Genomic DNA, 8361 nt, shown 5'->3' on the forward strand with positions numbered 1-8361 from the left:
GCACACAGAATTTTCTTATGTCCCTTTGCACTCCTGAAGCTCCTTCTAACCTCCCAGAATGATCATTTGGGGGTCTGGAAGGCTCATGTGTAGGGAAACAAAGCTCAGTGGACTGAAATGATAAGGGACAATGAGGCAAAATGAACCCTTTCCTCAGCAGAACTGCACTTTTCCAGTTTTCATATATAAAGCAAGCACAAGCTGCACTTATGGAAACAAAAGAAGGATCAATTAAAGTTACTGTCACTGCTTAGTCCACCTCCTTCCTAGCCTGTTCCTACACATGGGCCCCATGAACCAAGGAGTGATCAGAAGGGACTGCAGGAACAGAGGAATGCAGGAAAGTTCCGGGTTCTGTGATAAGAGTGATAAGGTCCTTCGATACACTCTCACTTTATTTTGCCCTTGTAAGAGGCCATATTTTTTACTGTTGCCTTTTAATCTTCACTATACATATTTAGGTAAGACTAAGGTTGTGACAACAGTTACAGATACCAAGGGATCAGCATCATTTATGTACTTAATAATCATTGCATTTTTATTACCTTGCATTCAAACAAATTTTATTAGGAACTAGTGAATTATAATAATAAAACAAATATATTTGCATGTATTTACACATCATCAGAAATGAATGTATTCACATGGTTTAATTTGGATTGTATGCTTCACCAAGCATTAAAAAGGCTTAGCCTTAGCATTTGCTCTCCAGTTTGACAATTTTGACAGCTTCACTCCAACTGTCTGCATGAACAAACAGGAAAAACCTGCAGAGATACAAGGTGTACAGGAGAGTGCAGAATGCTTTCAAAAGATTTTTCTGTCATAGTAATCATTTGCTGTGGGTGTTTTTTCCAGGATGACATTTTTATTTTGGAGAATTTCATGTACTAACAAGATACTTATTTGCATGGCATCATATTCTCAAGTGCATGCTCTCAATTTCTGCAATGTGTCGTGCACCAATGGGCCCCAAATTGCTGTTTAAATGACTCCAATTTTTCCCCCTCCTTTGCTTGTGATAGTAATCATTTGGCATATTTGGATTCTAAGAAACCCATTGCTTGTCCAAGCTAGTGAACTCAACTGGGAAAGTGTTTTAAAAGTTTTCTGCCTACCCAAGAAACATTTTGGTTAAATCAATCAGCCAGAACCTTTATGTCTCAGCTATCCTGTCCGTTAAGAGGTATGCAGCATTTAGCATACTTATTTGAAAATCCCTTCCACGGATATCTATGTTACTGATGCCACAGGAAGAGGATTGTTTTAGTGCACAGTGTTTTACATTTTCCCCATGCTCTGTCCAGTTTCTGTTCCTGAGCCACTTCACTGAACAGGAGAGATGACTTAGAAAGCTCAAACATAAAAGATGTCATAGGTTTTGTCCTAGTCCATCTATGCCTTTTTCTCACAGGAAGCACAGGAATACATGTCCTCCCATCATACTTTCTCTCAAAGCTCCCTTTTTGTGCTTTCTTTCTCTTGCCTGCCATTCCCTTACCCTTTCCTCTCCTCTTCCTCATTGCTCATGTCAACCTCCTATCCACTTGGTTAACGTGTACCCTTTTGGGGGGTAAAAGGCCTCAGAGATATCAAATAGCTTCACAAGATCTCAGTTGACATTTTAGCTGTTTTTTAAAAGTTTTTTTTTCCTGGTTTCAGTTTTTCTCTCAAAAATACTTTTGAGATTTTTTTTCAGAAAAATATGAAGTTTCTCCCAGATTAGTAAAAACACCTCCCCTGTTCCTACATGGCTCTGTTGTGTGCATTTTAAATCCACAAAGTGCTGCCATATTTGGAATTACAAAAATATTGTTACCCTGTCCAGAGTGTTGTTTTATTTTCTTTACTTGTGACTTGAAGGCATTCACTGGCAATGTTACAGACTTGATGGACAGTTAAGGACTACTTTTCTGGAGTTCAGTGTTTTCCTGCTGCCTAATCAGTGTCTTCAAATGATATGATCATCATCATATGCAAATACTGTCAGAATGTGTATGTCATTGTTGGTAGTTCTAAAAATCATTATAACAGATTATTAACAAAAATTACAATGATTTAAACAGTTGCAGGAAGTGTGTCTTTGTGCACATGCCGGTATAACTTGTGAATGGCAATTTGCTTGGCACCTTTTGTGTTGGAGATGATGGGGGAAATAATTCATTAAGGACAGCCTTTCTCATCATGGTGTAACAGAAATAGAATATAATGTTTTCATTTAATTGTATATTGCCATGTAATTGGTAACAGCACAAGAGCCTCTTTCAGGAAAGGACCTGGCAACTTACCCTCAGTAGCTATCTAATATTTTGCTGTTCTGACTCTTTAACCTAAACCTCATCATGTAAACTTCCATTTCAGTGTTCATTCATACTGTTCAACTTCAAAATAAACAAGATTATTTTAATTAACTGACTTTTGTTGTTGTTCAGTCGCACAGTCGAGTCTGACTCTTTGCGACCACATGAACAAAGTCACACCAGGCCCTCCTGTCTTCCACCATCCTCCGAAATCTGCTCAAATTCGTGTTTGTTACATCAGTAATGCTGTCCATCCATCTCATCTTTTGCTGTCCCATTCTTCTTTTGCCTTCTCTCTTTCCCAGCATCAGGATCTTCTCCAGTGAGTGCTCCCTTCTCATTTGGTGGCCAAAGTATTTGAGCTTCAGCTTCAGTATCTGACCTTCCAGGTAACAGTCTAGGTTGATTTCCCTTAGGACTGACTGATTGAATCTTCTTGCAGTCCAAGGGGCTCTCAAGATTCTTCTCCAGTACCACAATTCAAAAGCATCTATTCTTCTGGGCTCGGTCTTCCTTATGGTCCAGCTCGCACAGCCATACATTACTACTGGGAATACCATCGCTTTAACTATACGGACTTTTGTTGGCAGGGTGATGTCTCTACTTTTTATTATACTGCCCAGGTTTGCCATAGCTGTCCTCCCAAGGAGCAAATGTCTTTTAATTTCATGGCTACAATCACCATCTGCAGCGATCTTGGAGCCCAGAAATGTGAAGTCTGTCACTACTCGTGTCTTCCCCTTCTATTTGCCAAGGTGTGATGGGGCCAGATGCCATGATCTTAGTTTTTTTGATGTTGAGTTTCAAGCCTACTTTTGTGCTCTCCTCTTTCACCCTCAACAAGAGGTTCTTTAGGTTCTCCTCACTTTCTGCCATTAGAGTAGTATCATCTGCATATCTGAAGTTGTTGATATTTTCCCCGGCAATCTTAATTCTGGCTTGTGCTTCTCCAGGCCAGCATTCCGTATGACGTACTCTGCATATAAATTAAATAAGCAGAGTGACAATATACATCCTTGTCGAACTCCTTTTCCTATTCTAAACCTATCAGTTGTTCGATATCCTGTTCTGACAGTTTCTTCTTGACCCTTTTATGGGTTTCTCAGGAGACATATTAGGTGGTCTGGTACTCCCATCTCTTTAAGGACTTGCCACAGTTTGTTGTGATCCAGGCTTTAGCATAGTCAATGAAGCAAAAATAGACGTTTTTCTGATACTCCTATGCTTTCTCCATAATCCAGTGAATGTTGGCAATTTGATCTCTAGTTCCTCTACCTCTCTGAAACCCAGCTTGAACTTCTGGTAGTTCCCGATCTACATACTGCTGAAGCCTAGCTTGTAGGATCTTTAACATGACCTTGCTGACATGTGAAATGAGTGCAATGGTGCGATAGTTTGAACATTCCTTGGCATTACCCTTCTTTGAGATTGGAATATAAACCAATCTTTTCCAATCCTGTGGCCACTGTTGTGTTTTCCAAATTTGTCGCATCACTTTTACATCATCATCTTATAGGACTTTGAATAGCTCAACTGGGATATCATCATCTCTGCTCGCTTTGTTGTTAGTAATGCTTTCTAAAGCCCATTTGACTTCACTCTCCGGGATGTCTGGCTCAAGGTCATTGATTTCACTGTCATGGTTGTCCGGGACATTGAGATCCTTCTTGTATAATTCTTCTGTGTATTCTTGCCACCTCTTCCTGATCTCTTCTGCTTCTGTTAGGTCCCTACCATTTTTGTTCTTTATCATGGCCATCTTTGCAGGAAACGTTCCCTTGATTTCTCCAATTTTCTTGAAGAGATCTCTTGTCCTTCCCATTCTATTATTTTCCTCTATTGCTTTGCATTGTTCCTTCAGGAAGGCCTCCTTATCTCTCCTTGCTGTTCTCTGAAAATCTGCATTCAGTTGGGTGAATTTTTCCTTTTCACCTTTGCCTTTCACTTTCCTTCTTTCCTCAGTTATTTGTAAAGCCTCATCAGACAGCCACTTTGCTTTCTTGCATTTCTTTTTCTTTGGGATGGTGCTGATTGCTGCCTTCTGTACAATGTCATGAACCTCCATCCATAGTTCTTCTGGCACTCTATCAATTCTAGTTCCTTAAATCTATTCTTCACCTCCACTTTATATTCATAAGGGATGTGATCAAGATCAAACAGGAAAAAGACGGGTGGAGCCCAGCTAGTGAGAGATGCCATCGCCATGGCGACTCACTGGAGTCTAGAGAAAGCGCCGTAGCCAGAATCAACGTTTTCATTAATCTTCTCTTTATTATGTTCTTAAACCTGAATGGCCTAATGACTTCCCCAGTTTTCTTCAGTTTAAGCCTGAATTTTACAATGAGTAGGTCATGATCTGAGCTCCAGGTCTTGTTTTTGCTGACTGTAAGGAGCTTCTCCATCTTTGACTGCAGAGTATATAATCAATCTGATTTCTGTGTTGCCCATCAGGTGATGTCCACGTGTAGAGTCACCTTTTAGGCTGTTGGAAGAAGGTGTTCGCTATGACCAGTTTGTTCTCTTGACAAAACTCTATTAGCCTTTGCCCAGCTTCATTTTGTCCTCCAAGGCCAAACTTGTCAGTTATTCCAGTTACCTTTGACTTCCCACTTTGGCATTGCAGTCCCCTATGATGAGGAGGACATCTTTTTTTGGTGTTAATTCTAGAAGGTGTTGTAGATCTTCATGGAACTGGTCTACTTCAGCCTCTTCTGCATCAGTGGTTGGAGCATAGACTTGGATTACTGTGATATTGAATGGTTTGCCTTGGATACGGACCGAGAGCATTCTGTCATTTTTGAGATTGTATCCCATTACTGCCTTCCTCACTCTCTTGTTAACTATAAAGGCCACACCATTTTTCTACGGGACTCTTGGCCACAATAATAGATGTAGTGATCCTCTGAGTTAAATTCACCCATTCCCGTCCATTTTATTTCGCTGATTCCCAAGATGTCAATGTTCAGTCTTGCCATCTCTTGTTTTACTACATCCAGCTTACCTTGATTCATAGATCTTACATTCCACGTTCCAATGCAGCATTGTTCTTTGCAGCATCGGACTGTTCTTTCAGCATCAGACATATCCACAGCTGAGCATCCTTTCAGCTTTGGCCCAGCTACTTCACTCTTTCTGTGGTTACTTGGACTTGCCCTTCGCTCTTCTCCAGTAGCATATTGGGCACCTTCTGACCTGAGGAGCTCATCTTCCAGTGCCATATCTTTTAGCCTTTTGTTACTGTCCATGGGGTTTTCTTGGCAAGGATACTGGATTGGTTTGCCATTTCCTTCTCCAGTGGATCACATTTTGTCCAGGTTCTCAGCTGTGGCCTGTCCATCTTGGGTGGCCCTGCATGGCATAACCCACAGCCTCACTGAACCGCACAAGCCCTCTCACCACATCAAGGCAGCGATGCATGAGAGGGAATTAACTGACTTCTATGATTAAAAATTAATGACTTGGTTACAGAAGGAAAACAGGGCTCTTGTTTTTTTTCAGTGAATGTTGTGAGGGTTACCAAAGAGAAGAAAGCATTCTACAGAAGGATTATGTGAGAACAAGAGGTTAGGAAAGAAATGGCCCATGGGAAGGTAGGGCAAGAGGTAAAGAAGTGGGGCCAATGGTGGGATGGGATTTCTGCCTTCCCTGCAAGTTTCCAGCATTCATTCAATGAAACACTTGTGCCTGAAGATCATCAGCCATCTCCTTAATGTTGGGTTTGATTCATATTTCCTGTATGCTGCTTTAGCTAATAATTACTGCTGTAGAACATCTCGCAATGGGGAAGTACATGAGTAAGCCATAAGGTAAGAATGTAGGAAAGGGGAATGGAGTCATCTGAAAAAGGTGATGCTGCATATGCAGAATGGTGTAACATCTTTTATTACTTGCTCTGAGTTCATCACATGTAAGAGGTTTCCTTAACCACTGGTACCTAATGTGTTTTGATGCTTATATGTGCAGGAGTTTATTTTTTAGCAGGAATGCATAGGAATACAGTTCCGGCTGGCTTGGTGTCTGGGGCGTGGCCTAATGTGCAAATGAGTTTCAGCAAAACAATTGTAATATCAGGGGGGGTGGCTTGATATGCAAATGAATTCCTGTCGTCTTTTTCTACAAAAAAATGCCTGCACAGGTGCAGATAGGTATGATGCAGAGATCTGTGACTGAGTGTGAAATCCTATGCAGAGGTCCTCCCTTCTGAACCTCATCTCTTTCATTGGACTTAGACTGGCATGAGTCTGCAGGGGATAACCTGATTATCTCCTACCATTTTTATTTTAACTTCAAAGCAGCCATTGGTGTCTGTAAATTATATAGCAACAGTGGTAGTGAAAAGTGTCCCTATCCCTTACCTGTTCTTCCTGAAATTCTGCATTTGGCAGGACTGTCATTTGCACAAGAAGGAAATCTAGTTCAATCTGGCTCATGTTTTTGATTTGACGCAGAAGCTTCTCCATCAAAGAGCCATATTTTTAAACAAAAAATGGAAAGTTAATCTTGACTAATATTTACTCAAACAAAACACCTTCTCCAGAGCCACATATCTGTTGCTAGTGGCAGGTCCCTTTAGTTTATCATCTTCATTTGAATATCTTAACAAAGAAAGAGTTGATGTTTTGCAACCGTGACCTGTTTTTCAGTGAAGTTTTAATCCGGTTGCCTCAAGTGATTTAATTTTTCCACAGTAATACCACAGCCTGACAACTGAGCTTTTTACAAATCAGCAGGAAAGTATGTAACCTCAAGGTACATACCATTTGATGTGGGAAATATTGACAAGAACTATTGATTTAGCAAAAGGTTAGCACTTCATTAAAGAACTGGATATGATTACCATAAGTCTGCATATGCATGGGGCCAAGGGTCTTCTAGATGAACAAATTCCTAAGTATAGTTTTGGGGCATCATGTTAAAGATTGAATGTTTGGAAATATTCCCTGAGACAATTATGACAAAATAAGCCTTCAGAACAGCAACAGCATACCCACAATTAGAAAAATCACAAGGTTCACTTTTTTATTTGTTCTGATGGAAGTAGATATGGCAGTCTTGTTATAGTTCTTTGCAAACTTAAATTGAAACAGGAAGAAAAGGAATATCTTTCAAAACCAGTTTCTTTCTTTCTTTCTTTCTTTCTTTCTTTCTTTCTTTCTTTCTTTCTTTCTTTCTTTCTTTCTTTCTTTCTTTCTTTCTTTCTTTCTTTCTTTCTTATCAGATTTGTATCCCACCCTCCCCTTTATGGGCTCAGGGCGGCTAACAACATTTTAAAACAACAATTCAGCATGAAAACAAGACAATACAATGAAACAACAATATAACAATTTACAAAACTAAAAGCTGATCATCCAAGATCTTAAAGTATGTGTTAGATCCATGGTTCTGCAAACTGAAGAAATGTATAAAAGAGGGCATTTCCTGTTTTCCCATTGGTCCCCTTATCTGAGAAGACAGAGACAGACGTTAAGACGAGATTAAACTTCCCATTGGCCGAATAGCATTGAACTATCCTGTCCACCCAGTAGTCTGGTACTTTCCTTTCCAAAGTGGAGAGGCACCAAAAATGGCTCCTAATGAATGTAGGAACTAGTCTTTTCCCAGTGTGCAATGTAAGTCCTCTGTTGCAAATTAGGGAACTCTTCAGGACAGTATGCCATGAGGTGTGGGAGGGATACAAGAAGTAAAATTATACTAAATCACCTTCTCAATTCTTGTATGACCATATCCTCCATTCACAGAGCTTGTTGTGCTTGTGCAGGAAGAAAAAAAGGGGCCCCATTTCATCTTATTATTCCTTTCTGCTGCAGCCCCATCACAGTATTGTTCTCAGGCATCAACAAGTGCTTGCCTGAGGGGAAGTTAGAACAAGTGCTATTTGGATCCAGTGCTGAGGGGAAGGTAGAACAGGTGTATTTGAATCCAGTGCTATCACTTTCTTTCTGAGAACTATCTGTATTTATACATTTCTCATCTGGTGTATACCATCATTTTGCCCGATGCCTACATCTGACAATGGAAATCAGAGAAATCCCAAATTGTTAGAGACCCTGTCCCTCTTCAT

This window comes from Heteronotia binoei, chromosome 5 (genome assembly GCF_032191835.1).
Source record: "Heteronotia binoei isolate CCM8104 ecotype False Entrance Well chromosome 5, APGP_CSIRO_Hbin_v1, whole genome shotgun sequence".
Classification (NCBI taxonomy): domain Eukaryota; kingdom Metazoa; phylum Chordata; class Lepidosauria; order Squamata; family Gekkonidae; genus Heteronotia; species Heteronotia binoei.